This window comes from Atractosteus spatula, unplaced genomic scaffold (genome assembly GCF_055471065.1).
Source record: "Atractosteus spatula isolate fAtrSpa1 unplaced genomic scaffold, fAtrSpa1.hap1 Scaffold_55, whole genome shotgun sequence".
In the NCBI taxonomy this organism is placed as follows: Eukaryota; Metazoa; Chordata; class Actinopteri; order Semionotiformes; family Lepisosteidae; genus Atractosteus; species Atractosteus spatula.
This window is the reverse complement of record NW_028296885.1, coordinates 84693-104640: the sequence shown is the minus strand read 5'-3', so window position 1 is coordinate 104640 and position 19948 is coordinate 84693. Positions and strand designations below refer to the sequence as shown.

At 40.9% G+C, this 19948-nt stretch overlaps 6 non-coding genes across 6 annotated transcripts; 2 read left to right on the top strand and 4 right to left on the bottom strand.

The window, feature by feature from the left end:
• Positions 1-539: 539 nt before the first annotated feature.
• On the bottom strand, positions 540-613 carry trnan-guu (transfer RNA asparagine (anticodon GUU)). The gene has a single exon. It is a non-coding gene; the product is annotated as a tRNA-Asn (tRNA).
• An 11362-nt stretch (positions 614-11975) lies between these two features.
• trnat-agu (transfer RNA threonine (anticodon AGU)) lies at positions 11976-12049 on the top strand. The gene has a single exon. It is a non-coding gene; the product is annotated as a tRNA-Thr (tRNA).
• Positions 12050-13063: 1014 nt separating this feature from the next.
• Positions 13064-13145, bottom strand: trnal-aag (transfer RNA leucine (anticodon AAG)). The gene has a single exon. It is a non-coding gene; the product is annotated as a tRNA-Leu (tRNA).
• Positions 13146-15909: 2764 nt separating this feature from the next.
• trnal-aag (transfer RNA leucine (anticodon AAG)) lies at positions 15910-15991 on the bottom strand. The gene has a single exon. It is a non-coding gene; the product is annotated as a tRNA-Leu (tRNA).
• A 1679-nt stretch (positions 15992-17670) lies between these two features.
• trnat-agu (transfer RNA threonine (anticodon AGU)) lies at positions 17671-17744 on the top strand. Its single transcript has one exon. It is a non-coding gene; the product is annotated as a tRNA-Thr (tRNA).
• A 1014-nt stretch (positions 17745-18758) lies between these two features.
• trnal-aag (transfer RNA leucine (anticodon AAG)) lies at positions 18759-18840 on the bottom strand. Its single transcript has one exon. It is a non-coding gene; the product is annotated as a tRNA-Leu (tRNA).
• Positions 18841-19948: the final 1108 nt, after the last annotated feature.

Here is a 19948-nt window from a genome sequence, read left to right as displayed (position 1 = left end):
ACCATACGTAAAGTAAAAGATACCGATTGCACGCAACTAATAAAATCTCTTTTCCAGGGACGTTGTAGCTAGATGCAAATTACAATCGAAAATGTATCAGCTTTAAAATTTTCTTTTGGATCCACAGGACGATCAGCACGAGACTCAAAATATGCCTGTGTTTGATTGTACAGCATAGATTGTACAGCATTTATGTTAAAATGAAGGTAAATATATCAAAATATCAACATCCAACTTCACAGTGCTAACGTAACAATGCTTGTCAAATTCTCAAACAAATCCGCATGTATTTCTAAACTATTTTAGCAGAGGACGCAACAGGAGCATAAATGATATCTCCCGCCAGCCCTTCAAAGATACTTTTCCATGGGTGAATATGGTTGTCTGGGGAGTTGCGGTGTTGGTCACTATTGGACTTCCCCGGTCTCAAGTGTTGTTGTTGGACACGGGCAAAAGACTCGCATTTTCGGCAAATATAAAGAGGGTTAAGGTTTCGGCTTTAGCGGAGCCAGTGTTCACATTGACAATAATAAGAAGATCGTCCCTGGGTGGGCTCGAACCACCAACCTTTCAGTTAACAGCCGAACGCGCTCGCCGATTGCGCCACAGAGACTGACGAGAGAGGGTTTTCTCCATTCGCACCTTTCCGGTCAAAAAATAAACATTGCTTGCATTTTCTTGCCAGTCGGCAATATTCCTTCTGCTCTGATAGCCAAGAATTAAATTTCATTTTTCACAAGCTGTATGAATTTCTTGAAAAACAAGTTGTTGCAGAAAGGAAATGCATTCATGCATTAAACTAAATCAAGCCCTATGCGGTTGTCCAAAATGGTACGTTCTGCACGAAAAGACAGGAAGAAAGGCACAGCTGGGATGTGGAGCCAGGATCTCCAGTTAACGAGACATACTTAAAGCAACTAAGCTACGGCGCCAGCAGAATTCTCCTCTTTTACAGCCGCTTGGACACAGCGCTCTGAGCCATCTGCGTTTAGTAAGCACTGAGTCTGCTGGCTGAGCAAGTTGCCTCCTTTACACGCAACAGGAGCCCCGACTGTAAGAGAAACGAAGAGAAATGGCTTTATTGGGCACTTTTCATGTCCAATGCGCTTGACATCTCCCAAGGGCTGCAGAGTTCATTTACGACGCTTTTCCTTTCTTTCTTCTTTCTGCACTCTTTGATGAAACAAAGCGAGAAATCATGTAAGGGAAAATGACTTTTTTTTCATGGAGAAAACATGCACCAGGAAATGTTGTGTTTAGAAGACGTAAGTTAACATGAAAAGTGACCTAATTTACCGGAGCAAATGCTCGCCTAGCAAGATCTGCTTTACTACAAGAGAGAAGTAGAGTGAAAGACGTGATCATTTCATGCCGTTGTGGAACAAAATTTTTTTTTTTCAAGACAGAAAACCAGGCTCCAGGTGAGGCTTAAACTTTCAACCTCGGCATGACTCCACTGATTATGTCATTTTACTGTACATGACCTGAACCAGGAAGAAGATTGGAAGTTAAGACGTTATGGTGTCGTTTTAATACTTTCCTACCCTTTTAATATTCAGGTTAAATCTTTTATTTTGGAGTACTTTCAATTGATATTAATCCTAGTTCCAATGAACGATTCTGGGCCATGGTGCATCTTAATGTTCTTATAGGTTTCAGTTCCGAAAACAACTCAGTAGCAGGCCATGTGGAACAAGCAAACACATTAGAACTGTTGTGAATGCAGTGGAAATAATTTAGTCACTAAATAACAAGGTTATGCACCACTTGCCTGAAAATTGTTATATTTAACAAAAATTGCTTTCCAGACACCACAACTATTCACAATAATTTTATCAATACATGTCTTAATGAAAAGTGTAATTTTTTAATAATTAACTTTAATGTCCATCTTTATTAGTAGATGTATTACATGTACAGCCTTTAATATGCGATAGTGAATTTTCAGGTATCCTGGGGAGGGAAGAAAACTGAAATGAAGGAAATACATATTTAAAGGGGTGTGTTCTGTCATATCTGGGCGTTTGAATAGATTTGTTGTATAAGTTATTGTGATTTCACTCTATACTTGTGTTTCTCAGGAGAAAGTAGTTACATTGGGGATTTGAGGGTATAGAAAATGCGTTGTGCTGTACGGGTAAATGTAAGGATATGTAGAAAAAAACATATTGTCACCTTTGTGAACGTCATTATTAGATACCTGTTGATCGTTTAGCGACCTAGGCCTCCCTCTGGACTCTGCACTGAATTAAAAGCTACGGGAGCTCCTCACTGCTTGTCCTGTATTGTTACCTGTGCTCTCGTCTACATTATCTACATGCAGAACAGCACCAAGAACACCATAAACTTTGTGACGTAAAGTGCTGAAGAGCATGAAAAATATTGAACATTTTAAACATTCATAGAACAACTTGAAAAACTGAGGGACAAAAGACCATCTATTTCGCAGGTTCACAGTAGTTGCAAGAAAATCAGTCGCCTGACTAGGGACCTAGAGATAAAAAGTTCGATATTCTACTGGCTGGGCTATTCCTGTCTACTTCTCTGAAACAACGTTTTTCAAGAAATTTGCAAAATTTGAAATACAATACTTGCTTAAAAGTGCAGATTATTTTTTACCCAAAACTGCAAATGGAGAAAACCAACTCGTTGGAGTCTCTGTGGTACAATTGCTTAGTGCGGCCAGGTTGGGACTAAAATGATAGTAAGGTGATGGTTCAAGTGCATCCAGGCACACCTTTCTCATTGTTCTAACGTGAACATCTATGGAAAAAATGGCATAAAATGTTTAACAGATTATTGACCTAATTGATACTGACGTCTTACCACTTGTCCACCACGCTTGCGGTTCTGCTTACTTTCCCATCAAGGCTAGCACGTTTTTTAAAATACAAAAAAGTTAAATCTTTGAGCACAAATTGCCATGGTAGAAGGAATAAAGCAAATATGACTGTTCAAATTAATTCTACTGAAACTGATTTAATCACGCAGAATCTACAACAACAAAACCATGATTCTTAACAAGGAGATACTGGGGAGCAGTGGGATTCCAACTCAAGCCCCCGAAGAGATGAAGCTTTAATCCAGCTCCTTAGAGCGCTCGGCCGGGTTACCCTTGATAGTGGCTTTTCAGCACTTGTAGTCTGACTTTGTGGTGTTGAGCTGCATGGAAGAGACTGCACCTCCTTTTTCTGAGATGCTTTCTCTCACTTGGTGAAATATTAACTTCTTTGGCCTTCTGAATATAGTTCTTCTGTTAAGCAGGCTTCAGACTCTGCTTATAGCGCCCATGCAGAGATTTTATTTTTACAGGAAGACTCATTCTGAAACGTTTCTCTGTAGTTTTAGAAAAGCTTTGAACAGCGTATTTTATACTATGCACAAACAGTATTCTAATTTCACACGGCAGATCTATGCAGCAATCGTGCTCGATTTGACTGTTATTCTGAAATACTTCTAGCAAATATATTTAGGTTTCTTTGAACCTTTAATTAAAAAAATTACTTTGTGATGTTCCGCAGATGTGTAGTGTGCCTTTCCTTTTGTCGTATTCAAAAGTATTCACTGCGTGAGCTCCTCACTGCGTGTCGTTTACTCTACTGTGATTTCTTTTAATTTATCTACATGGAGTCAGGTGACAAGATCACCTTGAACATTTTCGGTTTGTGAAAGGAAAAACTAAAGAAAATACAAGTGATGAACATTTAAAATAACCACAGTACAGCTAGAAGAGTGAAAGATAAAAGACGATTTAGAATGACATTCACAATAGATTTAAGAAAAGCACAACCGCCTGAACAGGGACTTGAACCCTGGACCCTCAGACTAAACGTCTGATGCTCTACCCACTGCGCTATCCAGGCTCTGGAAAAAAAGCAGACACTGTTGGGATCCTCGCAAGTCACATGTTTCTTCTTGTGCTGAAGCACAGTCATACCTGACCCGTCTGGAATGACCACTGACAGACTTTATCCAGAAGCGACGGCACCACTCCCAGTAGAATGAGAGAGAAATACAGAACAACATGAGGAGTCAAGGGGCTCCCACATTTCATCTTTCCTCACATTACTCAGTTTTTCACTAAGAATTTGACCTTTTCACAATCAGATTTTTTCACATTTAATAAGATCTTTTAATCAATTTTAATATTGTTTTTTGGAACAATAAATAAAAAAAAACTTTTAATGCCTTGGTTGTTTACGTGTGCACACCCTTTATAAAGGGGGTTGCAACTATGCTGAAATTTAACCAGTCACATTTTAGATAATGTACAAAGGTTACAGATGCAGCCATTCAAAATGGGCGGGCGATACCGCATTATTTTGCGGTATGCTGTACGCAGTCTACCGCAAGCTACCGGTAAATACCGCAAGTTACCGTAAATTCTCCTATAATACGACAAGCAAAATAATAGTATCCGGAATTTCCGCAAGGTGGAGCTAATAAAGCTCAACCTCTCATGTTTGAGCTGTGGCCATCAAAGTCTTTAACGAAGATATTACTAATAGTATTAATAATGAATGACCTTGGACAAGCTGTAAGTGTAAACTCAAAGTATTGCCCTGGTCAACATTCTTTTTTTCATTGACCGTCTTTGTAAAAGTAACACCACAGCATTTCGCAATCACGCGTTTGTTTCCAATCATGCAAAGTACAGTGATTCACCATGCCTTTCACATGCTCATAAAAGAGATTGATTTAGGAACATAAACATATTACCGTATGCAAACTGTACTGTATACAGTATGTATATGTATATTTAATGTCTTAACTGTGCCCGTTTAAGTATTGAATATTCATATCTAATTTTACCACTGAAGGGAAATCTTAGTAGCTGAGCATAAAAAGAATAGGAGTATACTGCAACGCGTGTGAAGGCCATAAAATATATTAATTTTGGAACATAAACATACAGTATATGGCTGGTCTCGGTACTTTAAAGAAAACATACACGAAACATGGTTTCATTATGACCAGAATCGGTCTTGAGATATTTTTAACTTGATTTACAGTATTTGAGAGGTATGTCTTAACACCGATACTACAGTGCTTAAGTACTGCTCACGTATATGTTTCTAGGTTTATATTATGCATTTCATACGGTCAAATTACTTTTGAGCAACTAATAAGAAGCGCGAAACGGTATGCATTTTAGTTTCGTTTTGTGCTGGGACCCGTGGATTGATTAGAGATATCAAGTACATACAAGTCATTTTTTAAATGTTGTAGTTCATCTTGAAAAAATGTTACGAGTACATCATCTATCAACAATTACACAGGTTCTGTTTCCATATTGCGGATTTTGGTTACGTAATATTATTTTCTAGATTTCACGTTGTGAATATATGATTTGGGCAAACAGAGCCGCAAAGAAGTACATTATGGGTTGTTGTTTTTTTTTTGCAGTTTTATCTAGAACAAGCGATGCTTAAACCTTTGTCTGATTCTTGTGAAACTATCCACACGACAGTTACAGTACCTAGGAGTTGACTTCAGTGATGTCACTGATGGGATGTTTCTAAAAATCCATCCTCTGTAAAACGTCTTCTCTAGTTGTCCTGCATATGTATTCGCTAATGAAGCTGTGTGTTCTGAGCCTGGATCTCTACATTTCTGTATGAACCAGCTTAGAGGGCTAAAGACAGCTTGTGTTTAAATTGAGTGTAAGGCAATTTATGCTTCTAAAGTCATGGTCAGCATTTATTATTGTACTGTGCTGTAAACTTGTTCTGTGCCAAGTCACATTATTTTATAGCGTTTTTATAGAGTTATCAAATCCGGTGGCGCTGTGTGTTAGTTTCCCAACTCCCATGTCACATGGTCTGTGATTGAAACTTGTAAAACCGGTTTAATTCGTCACAGCCAGCACTCCGGTTGTAAAGTAGAAGCAGGCGAGATTTCCAGCGAAAAACACCTCCCCCTTCTTCAGGTGTGAGGGTCTTCTGCTCAGAATGAAACGCTAAAATGTAATGTAGGCTCTGAATGGGTTCAATTATGATTTGGGCTTGATTAAGGTCACTGCCTTTTATCTAAAACCCTACTTGAATCCTTCTAAACTAAAAATCAGTGTTAGTGAGTTCTAAATAAAGAGGTATCCAGGTAACAGTGAAACGGGCGGACAGTTTGGGGAGATCGCCCGTTTTCCATGTAAATAGTTCCCTGGTTCCGCACCCCTTGGTGTTTCTCTCGCTCTCTCTCGGGTCACCTGATCATTAGCTCGAAAGATTTGAGTGCTTTGTGTATATTCTAATGGTAGTGGGGGCAGGGTGTGTGGGAACAGGTTTGGTTGAAATTGCATTGGAGATCTATGTTCTTCACACCTGAAACATTTTCTCTGAAAGCATTTTCTTCGCAGTTTAACCGATCTTGTTACAGCATGTTACAGTTTACTATTATTAACCATATTAATTTTAAGTGCTTAATGTAAAATCTTGTAAAAATATATTTTCATTGTTCAAATATACATTAAGTCTGACTATCATATAATAAGTTAAATACAAAACTAAAGAAAAAATAGGGTTAAATATAATTCAAAATATTTTGCTAACAATGTTAACTGTTTATGAATAATAAAATGTATTAACTAAGGAGTAGGATGGCACAGTTGTTAGTATGTTTTTTGTTTTGTTTCTTTTTCATAAATACAACAGTAGTACCTGATGTCTCAGTGGCTTTCAAAATTAAGTTATGCATGCAAACCTGTGAACTAGAAAGATAACTAAGATATCCATCCATTTATAATGGTGGCAAAGTGGTTAGCATTGCTATTTTGCAGCACTGGGGTCCTAGGTTCAATTCCTGCCATCGTGTGTGGGGGGGTTTACATGTTCTCTCTGGGTTACATGTTTTTTCTCCATATGTGTGATATGACTCCCTCTCGCACTCCAAAACATACTGGTAAGTTAATTGGTTTATGGGAAAACTGGCCCTGGTGTGTGTGTGTTTGTGTCTGTCTGTCCTGTGATGGACTGGCGCTATGTCCAGGGTGTATTCTGCCTTGTGTCCGTCGCTTACTGGGATAGGCTCCAAATCCTCTGTACTGGATAAAGAGATTAGAAATGGATGGAAGTAAAGGCACTGTGTGGATGGAACTATACACAGTGTTAGAAACCCACTATGAAATGGCAGCATCTCACTGAGAATAAAACATTTTATAGTGCTGGCTTAAGGAAACAGCCTTTCCACCTCTCTTGCACATCAGTATCCATACCTAGTTATTTAAACAAATTGCCTCTAATTATAAACATCTTAATATGCTGGCTCTGTGGATCCGCATCAGCTATGTTTGCCCATTCCTTCAATTCATGTGCATCCAACACACAGTTCAATGCCAGCAACTACACATAATCTAAAATACAATCCTTATTTCAGTATCTATGTAAACATATAGTCTGTTAACTTCATCATCTTCATCAAAATTATGCCTAACCCCATTAGGAAGTGTTCTTGTTATAAGTGTATTCCTCAGCTTTCCCCAAATTATCTTCTTCTTGCCAACATCTCTAGTCTTTTATCCTGCAATAACTCAGCCAACACTTAAATCTCCAAAAGCTGCTTGTGTTAATTTCTTTAAATCACAAATATCATGTGTAAATACTGGCCATGTAATACTCTGCATTGTGGAATAATAGTTTATTTTAAAGGGAACTAGAGAAACTAAGAACTAGAGAAATCAAGAAAGGCTTTTTTTCTAGAATTAATAAATGCACATCCTGTTCACTGGGGAAATTAAATCCACACTGAGCAATCTTCAATATGTTCAGAATATGACAGCAAGAATCCTATCAGGGATGCATTACACCTGTTTTCAAGTCCTTGCACTGGTTACCTATCAGATTTCGAGTCAACTTCAAAATCCTTATCCTCCTTATATACTGTCCTACAACTGTTATTATTGATCTCAGAATTATTGTACTTGACATGACTTCATTCAGCCTTTCCTGAACGTCTATGACAGGCAGAGAGAGTGCTGTTTCTGGTGCGATCTTTTGCAGCTGACATTTCACTGTTTTAAACGAACAAGAAATTAGATTGCTCATAAATCACTTATTCTATATAAACACAGCGTAATTGCCCTCCGAAAATCCTCTTTTTCTTGTTCGTTTTAGAGACCTTGATCGAAACTGATTTTAGATGTCAGAAAGGATTTATTCTCTCTGTATTTCCTACATTGCTTTGTCGAGATTTTAACTTTATATCTAGGCTCAGATTTCAACTATAAATCGTACAGTAATTAATAGCAGTAAATACTGATGTTTATACATAAAAAAGTCATGCCTTGGAGTATAGACCCCCAAAGGAATGCCATAGACTCAAACTGCAAAATAAACATACAGAAAGAAAGTATTTGTATTGTAATTGCAAATCCTGGTACTGTATGAGTGATTGGTATGACTTTCCTCATTACAAATCTCTTATTAGAATTTAAATTTCTCTGTAACTCCAGGTCAGAACAGAGAAAATGTAACTGCCTTAAGGAGTTTACGATTATGAAAAATAGAAGGATAAGCATGATACGTATGTCTTCTGTCATTTTCTAAGTCATGTTACTGAGCACCAAATCTTATTGAGAATATGAATCCATTTAAGGTTTATACCATTAAAGTAACGGTTTATTCCATGCTGAATATGTTTGTACCAGACTTTTTTGAGGCCTGTTTAATTGTGTCTGAAGTCTGATGTTGTAAATTTTATTGTTAAAAAGATCCATGAAAATGTCACTACTAAAGTTAGCTGGTACTGTTGGTATTGTAAGTGGCAAGTAGAGCTCATATTTTAGATTTTGTGTAGTTGCTAGCGTTGAACTGTGTGTTGGATGCACATGAATTGAAGGAATTAGCAAACATAGCTGATGCGGATCCACAGAGCCAGCATATTAAGATGTTTATAATTAGAGGCAATTTGTTTAAATAACTAGGTATGGATACTGATGTGCAAGAGGGGTGGAAAGGCTGTTTCCTTAAGCCAGCACTATAAAATGTTTTATTCTCAGTGAGATGCTGCCATTTCATAGTGGGTTTCTAACACTGTGTATAGTTCCATCCACACAGTGCCTTTACTTCCATCCATTTCTAATCTCTTTATCCAGTACAGAGGATTTGGAGCCTATCCCAGTAAGCGACGGACACAAGGCAGAATACACCCTGGACATAGCGCCAGTCCATCACAGGACAGACAGACACAAACACACACACACCAGGGCCAGTTTAAATCTAACCTCAGAACCTTTCTTTTCAGAAGACTTAGTGTCTGTATCTGCTTCATTTTCTAATTTTGGTAGCACCTCTAACTGCTTGTCTTTCTTATATGCATTTACTTTGTAATCTGTGGTCCTTTTATCTGTTTTTACATCTACTGTATTGCTTTGAGATGCCACCTTTAATGGTGATAAATCAAATAAAGTTTTTTATTACTGTTATAGGGAAACATGATCAGATTTAAAAAGATCTAAAGTATACTAGTTTGTCACTCTTCTCATTCCCTTTGCTAAATGACTTTTCATACTAATCTGATCAATCTAACTGCCAGTTTTCTGTGCTTTCTCTATCCTGCTAGATTTGCAATTATTCTGAAAATTTTCATCTTGAAATAATTCATTTCTAAATACCTTTTTCACTGTTAACATCTTGCAGCAACTCTGTGACAAAATATACACTCTGACAGTTCATCCTGCTACCAACATTAAATAAAACAAATCTTAAGATTTCTATATTTATGTCTTTATTTAGTGGTTTCATTAGTGACAAAGGCTAAACTTTCTTGGAAAAATGTCTTTTATGTGTTGCGGAAAAATCTGACTCGCTTTAACAAAATATGTTTACAAATCCTTTCACCTGGCATTTTCGTAGTTAGAAATTATGGAACGCTCTGTTAAAAGCAAGGGAGTTTTTATGTCTGTTGCAGTTCTTTTGCAACATGAATATAATTATATCGTTATTAATTTCTTGAGATACGCGATTCCATATTATATTCCCTTTTAATCAAATTCTAAAAGTATGCTTGTTGACTCCAGTATCGCGTTAGTTAAAGACTTTGATGCTTAAAATGTTTAGGGAGAAATGGAATACTGGTGTGTATGTTTTCTTTAAAGCACCGAGACCAGCCATATACTGTATGTTTAAGTTCCAAAATTAATATCGTTTATGGACTTCACACGCGTTGTAGTATGCTCCTATTCTTTTTATGCTCAGGCACTAAGTAAAAGGAGATGCTTCATATTGCTTGACTAATTTTAAAAACTAAGTTAGAAATGCAGACGCTCCCTCGGTGCGCTGCTCTGGTGCGCCGGCTCTTACACAGTGGCTGTCTGCCGTAAGCGTTACAATATACATACCCAACACTGCTTGTACCCATCTGTCATGCAAATAAAACACCTTGAATTGAATTGAATTGAGGGGAGAGGGGGGGAATACTAAAGCCAATACTGGCTCAATACCCTCGATGGGCTTTGACGTGCTAATGCGTTGGTTTAACAGTCCGGGTGTGGCAGGCTTCCAATGTCAACTCGACTCGATTGGAAGACAATGAACGTATTTTGTGATATTTAGAAATATAAATTTGTTTGGTGCGAGTGAGGTTTTATTTAATCTCTGACCAAGGGAAACGTTTCATTTTTTCAAAGAAATGTTTGTTAAAAAATAAAGTCATAGTTCTATGGGATTCAATCACAGACCATGTGACATGGGAGTCAGGAAACTACTGTAACACACAGCGCCACCAGATTTAATAACGCAATAAAAACGCTATAAAATAATGTGACTAGGCACAGAAAAAGTTTACAGCACAGTACAATAATAAATGCTGACCATGACTTTAGAAGCATAAATTACCTTACACTCAATTTAAACACAAGCTGTCTTTCTGTATGAACCTCTAAGCTGGTTCATACAGAAAATGTAGAAATGCATTAGCCTGATTATGATTAAAAAACACATAATTAAACACGCGTTTGCGATTTAAATCAGAACACGATTTAAATCAATATAAATGTTTGTATTGTAACGCATACTGTCCAGCCTCCATTTCTCTATAAAAATTTACTCTGTTGCACACACACACACAATAGAAGGAGGAACCGCTGTCAGAAGGGAAGATATGTTCAAAATATCGCAAATATTGATCATGTTGCGATATTTTGAAATATAAAAGTCAATTGATTGTCCATAATATCGCTATTCTATTTTTTCGAAGAAATGTTTGTTAAGAGAAACGTCAGGCACCAGCTGGATTTAAACACACAACCTGCCAGATGGTAGTCAAGCACCTAGACCAGTCGGCTACAAGACAGCTCGCATGAACAGACAGGCGAAACAGCCCTACACAGCCCTGTCGCAGCACACGAATACCGTTATTAAATTGTTTAGATACGCGATTCCATATTATATTCCCTTTTAATCAAATTCTAAAAGTATGCTTGTTGACTCCGGTATCACGTTAGTTAAAGACTTCAAAGCTTAAAATGTTTAGGGAGAAATGGATACTGGTGTGTATTTTTTTCTTTAAAGTACCAAGACCAGCTATATACTGTATGTTTATGTTCCAAAATTAATATCGTTTATGGCCTTCACACGCGTTACAGTATGCTCCTATTCTTTTTATGCTCAGCTACTAAGATTTCCCTTCAGTGGTAAAATTCAACATCTACAACGGGCACAGCAAAGACGTTTACTGTAAGTCTTTCTACGACAGACCAACGGACCACGAGTGCCCCTGTCGGTCAACCAATCACGTACTGCGGTGCCACGCGTCATCTTGCATCATACTGAGCGACGTCACCTGCGGTACGTGTCTGTGACGCGCACTTTGAATGGCTGCATCTGTACCGGAAAATAATGCGGTATCGCCCGCGCATTTTGAATGGCTGCATCTGTAAATGAGGCAACTTGCAAGGCGAGCAGGCTCGGTGCACACCGAACGCAGATGTCTCAGAGCAGTTGAGACGTGTCCAAGTGGCTGTCAAAGGACGGCCCTTTGCCGGCGCCGTGGCTTAGTTGGCTAAAGCGCCTGTCTAGTAAACAGGAGATCCTGGGTCCGATTCCCAGCGGTGCCTTTCTTCCTGTCTTACTGTACAGAATTTATCCTTATGGGCAAATCCCATCCCTTTTAATTCAGGTGAATGCAAGTGTTCGTTTCCTTTCTGGAACAACTTGTTTTGAAAGAAATCTATACAGCTTGCGAAAGATGAAACACAAATCTTGCTTATCAGTGAAGAAGAGGTACTCCCAGCAGGCCAGCTAATACCAGCAGTGTTTTTTTTTTCACCCTAACCCAGAGAATGGAGAAAAGCGAGGCGCCTGTGGCTCTGCAGTGTAATCAGTTCGCGAGTTTGGCGGTTAGCTGAAAGAGTGGCAAATGGAGCTCGCCCCAGCCCGTCCTTATTCTTTTAAAGAGGATAAAAAATTAACTTCGCCGCCATTACTACCAGCTTTAAAAGACTGCCATGGGCACGGAAAAAAACACACTACAGATGACTTTTCTGGAACCGAAGCAGAGATTCCTTTACGAACCAACTGATAAAGCTCAGCCAGTGAATACTGTTAACAGAATGTGAAAGCACGATCAACTTTGTAACTGCAACCACAGGAAAAACAGCAAGAAGCAGGCTCCATTCCCCATTTAAATCTGTCGTGCGAGGCATGCTTCTTGAACGCATGAAGTAAATCCCACGATCGCTTTTGAACTTGGACAAAGTACTTCCAAAGGAGCGCTATGCGCAAAGATTTAACAAGCTCAACCCCCGCCAACGATTCGGTGTGAAGAAGCAGAACATTCAAGTTTCACAGACAGAAGCGGCACGCCAGCACAGCCAACATTAAAACGGAGGGCACACAACGATTTGCATTGACACAAAAGTGATCTGGGCAGACGTCGTTCCCTGCATAACGCAAAAAGTGGCAAAGCGCTTTTGGGTTGAGAGGACGCAAGAAGGTTTTTGTTTTGTGCCTTGATGTCAAGCTGAGAAAGTATCTTTAAACACTTTGCTTAGTTTCTCGAGAGACTGCCCAAAAGCAGTTCCCTCCCTTTGGTCTGAAGTCAGCTGAAAGGAGGTGGCGACAGAAGCACCTGGCAGCGGTGGGATTCGAACCCACGCCCCCGAAGAGACTGGAGCCTTAATCCAGTGCCTTAGACCGCTCGGCCACGCTACCCGCTGTGCGCTGTCTCTTTTTCTTGTTACTTGCTCGGAGGAGGTCAGGTGGGTTTTGCTCTTGTCGCCCGACTTAGTGGCGTTATGACCGTGGAACCGACTGCACCTGCTTTTTCTGAGATGCTTCCCCTCTCATGGTGAGATCTCGACTTCTTTAACACCTCTGGATAAAGATCTTCTGTGGAGCAGGTTTCAGACCTCTGCGTACAGCACCCTTGATGTCATTTTATCTTTACAGCAGCCGCATCCGGAAAGTTGTGTCTTTTACGTTTTATTTGAACAACAAAACTACATACAATACAAACAAGAGCACATATAACGTATCAAGAAAATCATCAGGGGCACATGCTATAATACAATTACACTTTATGAAAAACGATTACACAAGGTAAATAAAGATAAGGTCCGCACAGCTTGTTCTTACATTTCGAAAGAGTCCGTAAATGCCCCTTTATGTCTATTTTGAACTGTTCAAACGTAGGACTCTTCCCAGACCATTTCACTTTATACCACATTCCTAAACGAGGATGCATCTCCTGTTTTAGAACTATTTTGGCCGTGTGGCTTATACAACGCACCCAGAGTATTCTAATGGTGGACTGCAGATCTGTGCTATAGTTCAGTCGAATTCGAAGGATCCAGCAATCGTACTGGATTTGACAGGGATTCTGAAATGTCTCTTGCAAAAGTATTCGGGTTTGCTTGAACCTTTGATAAAAAAAAAGTGATCTGATCTGAAACTACCCAGCTTACAATCTCTGAGGTAGTTGTCACTAAACTCGGACGTGATGTGGCACACATATGCCGTGTGCCTTTACTTTTGTAAAAAACTGGTATCGGGAAAAGTTTCTTAATATTTCTTTTGATTAGCATGCAAGAAAATGTGATCATTACCTATGGAACTTCCCGCCAGCGTGGAGCTTGAATTCACAACCTTGAGATTCAGTGTTCAAGAGTCACAGAAGAGGTCGGCCTGGTCTTCAGTTTGCCACAATAAGCTCCGGCAGTGCTCCTCTGTAAAGCAGATTGTTCGGATCCGTTATGTGGGACGGCACTTCGATACTAAGATCGTTTGCAGCACACGCATGGTTTCCCCCCTTCACGCAAAAACATAGACGAAGGAAGCTCTCTTGTCTTGGACTGCTGACTCCCGGATTTAAAGCGCTCTGGGTGCCAGCTAAGTCTCTAACAAGCACACTATAAAGACAGGAATTACACTTTGCTCACGTCACGCATGGAATGGCGAGGCTACTTGTTCCAATATTATCTAGTCTCACCTCATATGGTGCCGATTCCTGGTTTTCATTTAAGAAAGAGCACTGCAAACACCGTAAACAGTGCAAAACGTGTGATGAAAGAAGTCTTTTCCCCCCTTTGTCTAAAGCAGAACACAGCGGAGTCATGCCGAGGGTTGTGAGATCAAGATTTCAGTGGAGCACTGTCGTCTACGTCTTTAGCTACATGAGTTGGACATCCTCTTGTACACGGAAAGCAGATTGAGATCCTCTGACATGAAAAGTGCCAGATAAAAGCCATTTCTCATCCTTTCTCTTAGTGGTGGAGCTATCGCATGTAAATGAGGCAACTTGCAAGGCGAGCAGGCTCGGTGCACACCGAACGCAGATGTCTCAGAGCAGTTGAGACGTGTCCAAGTGGCTGTCAAAGGACGGCCCTTTGCCGGCGCCGTGGCTTAGTTGGCTAAAGCGCCTGTCTAGTAAACAGGAGATCCTGGGTCCGATTCCCAGCGATGCCTTTCTTCCTGTCTTACTGTACAGAATTTATCCTTATGGGCAAATCCCATCCCTTTTAATTCAGGTGAATGCAAGTGTTCGTTTCCTTTCTGGAACAACTTGTTTTGAAAGAAATCTAAACAGCTTGCGAAAGATGAAACACAAATCTTGCTTATCAGTGAAGAAGAGGTACTCCCAGCAGGCCAGCTAATACCAGCAGTGTTTTTTTTTTCACCCTAACCCAGAGAATGGAGAAAAGCGAGGCGCCTGTGGCTCTGCAGTGTAATCAGTTCGCGAGTTTGGCGGTTAGCTGAAAGAGTGGCAAATGGAGCTCGCCCCAGCCCGTCCTTATTCTTTTAAAGAGGATAAAAAATTAACTTCGCCGCCATTACTACCAGCTTTAAAAGACTGCCATGGGCACGGAAAAAAACACACTACAGATGACTTTTCTGAAACCGAAGCAGAGATTCCTTTACGAACCAACTGATAAAGCTCAGCCAGTGAATACTGTTAACAGAATGTGAAAGCACGATCAACTTTGTAACTGCAACCACAGGAAAAACAGCAAGAAGCAGGCTCCATTCCCCATTTAAATCTGTCGTGCGAGGCATGCTTCTTGAACGCATGAAGTAAATCCCACGATCGCTTTTGAACTTGGACAAAGTACTTCCAAAGGAGCGCTATGCGCAAAGATTTAACAAGCTCAACCCCCGCCAACGATTCGGTGTGAAGAAGCAGAACATTCAAGTTTCACAGACAGAAGCGGCACGCCAGCACAGCCAACATTAAAACGGAGGGCACACTACGATTTGCATTGACACAAAAGTGATCTGGGCAGACGTCGTTCCCTGCATAACGCAAAAAGTGGCAAAGCGCTTTTGGGTTGAGAGGACGCAAGAAGGTTTTTGTTTTGTGCCTTGATGTCAAGCTGAGAAAGTATCTTTAAACACTGCTTAGTTTCTCGAGAGACTGCCAAAAAGCAGTTCCCTCCCTTTGGTCTGAAGTCAGCTGAAAGGAGGTGGCGACAGAAGCACCTGGCAGCGGTGGGATTCGAACCCACGCCCCCGGAGAGACTGGAGCCTTAATCCAGCGCCTTAGACCGCTCGGCCACGCTACCCGCTGTGCGCTGTCTCTTTGTCTTGTTACTTGGTCGGAGGAGGTCGGGTGGGTTTTGCTCTTGTCGCCCGACTTAGTGGCGTTATGACCGTGGAACCGACTGCACCTGCTTTTTCTGAGATGCTTCCCCTCTCATGGCGAGATCTCGACTTCTTTAACACCTCTGGATAAAGATCTTCTGTGGAGCAGGTTTCAGACCTCTGCGTACAGCACCCTTGATGTCATTTTATCTTTACAGCAGCCGCATCCGGAAAGTTGTGTCTTTTACGTTTTATTTGAACAACAAAACTACATACAATACAAACAAGAGCACATATAACGTATCAAGAAAATCATCAGGGGCACATGCTATAATACAATTACACTTTATGAAAAACGATTACACAAGGTAAATAAAGATAAGGTCCGCACAGCTTGTTCTTACATTTCGAAAGAGTCCGTAAATACCCCTTTACGTCTATTTTGAACTGTTCAAACATAGGACTCTTCCCAGACTATTTCACTTTATACCACATTCCTAAACGAGGATGCATCTCCTGTTTTAGAACTATTTTGGCCGTGTGGCTTATACAACGCACCCACAGTATTCTAATGGTGGACTGCAGATCTGTGCTATAGTTCAGTCGAATTCGAAGGATCCAGCAATCGTACTGGATTTGACAGGGATTCTGAAATGTCTCTTGCAAAAGTATTCGGGTTTGCTTGAACCTTTGATAAAAAAAAAGTGATCTGATCTGAAACTACCCAGCTTACAATCTCTGAGGTAGTTGTCACTAAACTCGGACGTGATGTGGCACACATATGCCGTGTGCCTTTACTTTTGTAAAAAACTGGTATCGGGAAAAGTTTCTTAATATTTCTTTTGATTAGCATGCAAGAAAATGTGATCATTACCTATGGAATTTCCCGCCAGCGTGGAGCTTGAATTCACAACCTTGAGATTCAGTGTTCAAGAGTCACAGAAGAGGTCGGCCTGGTCTTCAGTTTGCCACAATAAGCTCCGGCAGTGCTCCTCTGTAAAGCAGATTGTTCGGATCCGTTATGTGGGACGGCACTTCGATACTAAGATCGTTTGCAGCACACGCATGGTTTCCCCCCTTCACGCAAAAAACATAGACAAAGGAAGCTCTCTTGTCTTGGACTGCTGACTCCCGGATTTAAAGCGCTCTGGGTGCCAGCTAAGTCTCTAACAAGCACACTATAAAGACAGGAATTACACTTTGCTCACGTCACGCATGGAATGGCGAGGCTACTTGTTCCAATATTATCTAGTCTCACCTCATATGGTGCCGATTCCTGGTTTTCATTTAAGAAAGAGCACTGCAAACACCGTAAACAGTGCAAAACGTGTGATGAAAGAAGTCTTTTCCCCCCTTTGTCTAAAGCAGAACACAGCGGAGTCATGCCGAGGGTTGTGAGATCAAGATTTCAGTGGAGCACTGTCGTCTACGTCTTTAGCTACATGAGTTGGACATCCTCTTGTACACGGAAAGCAGATTGAGATCCTCTGACATGAAAAGTGCCAGATAAAAGCCATTTCTCATCCTTTCTCTTAGTGGTGGAGCTATCGCATGTAAATGAGGCAACTTGCAAGGCGAGCAGGCTCGGTGCACACCGAACGCAGATGTCTCAGAGCAGTTGAGACATGTCCAAGTGGCTGTCAAAGGATGGCCCTTTGCCGGCGCCGTGGCTTAGTTGGCTAAAGCGCCTGTCTAGTAAACAGGAGATCCTGGGTCCGATTCCCAGCGGTGCCTTTCTTCCTGTCTTACTGTACAGAATTTATCCTTATGGGCAAATCCCATGCCTTTTAATTCAGGTGAATGCAAGTGTTCGTTTCCTTTCTGGAACAACTTGTTTTGAAAGAAATCTATACAGCTTGCGAAAGATGAAACACAAATCTTGCTTATCAGTGAAGAAGAGGTACTCCCAGCAGGCCAGCTAATACCAGCAGTGTTTTTTTTTTCACCCTAACCCAGAGAATGGAGAAAAGCGAGGCGCCTGTGGCTCTGCAGTGTAATCAGTTCGCGAGTTCGGCGGTTAGCTGAAAGAGTGGCAACTGGAGCTCGCCCCAGCCCGTCCTTATTCTTTTAAAGAGGATAAAAAATTAACTTCGCCGCCATTACTACCAGCTTTAAAAGACTGCCATGGGCATGGAAAAAAACACACTACAGATGACTTTTCTGGAACCGAAGCAGAGATTCCTTTACGAACCAACTGATAAAGCTCAGCCAGTGAATACTGTTAACAGAATGTGAAAGCACGATCAACTTTGTAACTGCAACCACAGGAAAAACAGCAAGAAGCAGGCTCCATTCCCCATTTAAATCTGTCGTGCGAGGCATGCTTCTTGAACGCATGAAGTAAATCCCAGGATCGCTTTTGAACTTGGACAAAGTACTTCCAAAGGAGCGCTATGCGCAAAGATTTAACAAGCTCAACCCCCGCCAACGATTCGGTGTGAAGAAGCAGAACATTCAAGTTTCACAGACAGAAGCGGCACGCCAGCACAGCCAACATTAAAACGGAGGGCACACTACGATTTGCATTGACACAAAAGTGATCTGGGCAGACGTCGTTCCCTGCATAACGCAAAAAGTGGCAAAGCACTTTTGGGTTGAGAGGACACAAGAAGGTTTTTGTTTTGTGCCTTGATGTCAAGCTGAGAAAGTATCTTTAAACACTTTGCTTAGTTTCTCGAGAGACTGCCAAAAAGCAGTTCCCTCCCTTTGGTCTGAAGTCAGCTGAAAGGAGGTGGCGACAGAAGCACCTGGCAGCGGTGGGATTCGAACCCACGCCCCCGGAGAGACTGGAGCCTTAATCCAGCGCCTTAGACCGCTCGGCCACGCTACCCGCTGTGCGCTGTCTCTTTGTCTTGTTACTTGGTCGGAGGAGGTCGGGTGGGTTTCGCTCTTGTCGCCCGACTTAGTGGCGTTATGACCGTGGAACCGACTGCACCTGCTTTTTCTGAGATGCTTCCCCTCTCATGGCGAGATCTCGACTTCTTTAACACCTCTGGATAAAGATCTTCTGTGGAGCAGGTTTCAGACCTCTGCGTACAGCACCCTTGATGTCATTTTATCTTTACAGCAGCCGCATCCGGAAAGTTGTGTCTTTTACGTTTTATTTGAACAACAAAACTACATACAATACAAACAAGAGCACATATAACGTATCAAGAAAATCATCAGGGGCACATGCTATAATACAATTACACTTTATGAAAAACGATTACACAAGGTAAATAAAGATAAGGTCCGCACAGCTTGTTCTTACATTTCGAAAGAGTCCGTAAATACCCCTTTACGTCTATTTTGAACTGTTCAAACGTAGGACTCTTCCCAGACCATTTCACTTTATACCACATTCCTAAACGAGGATGCATCTCCTGTTTTAGAACTATTTTGGCCATGTGGCTTATACAACGCACCCACAGTATTCTAATGGTGGACTGCAGATCTGTGCTATAGTTCAGTCGAATTCGAAGGATCCAGCAATCGTACTGGATTTGACAGGGATTCTGAAATGTCTCTTGCAAAAGTATTCGGGTTTGCTTGAACCTTTGATAAAAAAAAAGTGATCTGATCTGAAACTACCCAGCTTACAATCTCTGAGGTAGTTGTCACTAAACTCGGACGTGATGTGGCACACATATGCCGTGTGCCTTTACTTTTGTAAAAAACTGGTATCGGGAAAAGTTTCCTAATATTTCTTTTGATTAGCATGCAAGAAAATGTGATCATTACCTATGGAATTTCCCGCCAGCGTGGAGCTTGAATTCACAACCTTGAGATTCAGTGTTCAAGAGTCACAGAAGAGGTCGGCCTGGTCTTCAGTTTGCCACAATAAGCTCCGGCAGTGCTCCTCTGTAAAGCAGATTGTTCGGATCCGTTATGTGGGACGGCACTTCGATACTAAGATCGTTTGCAGCACACGCATGGTTTCCCCCCTTCACGCAAAA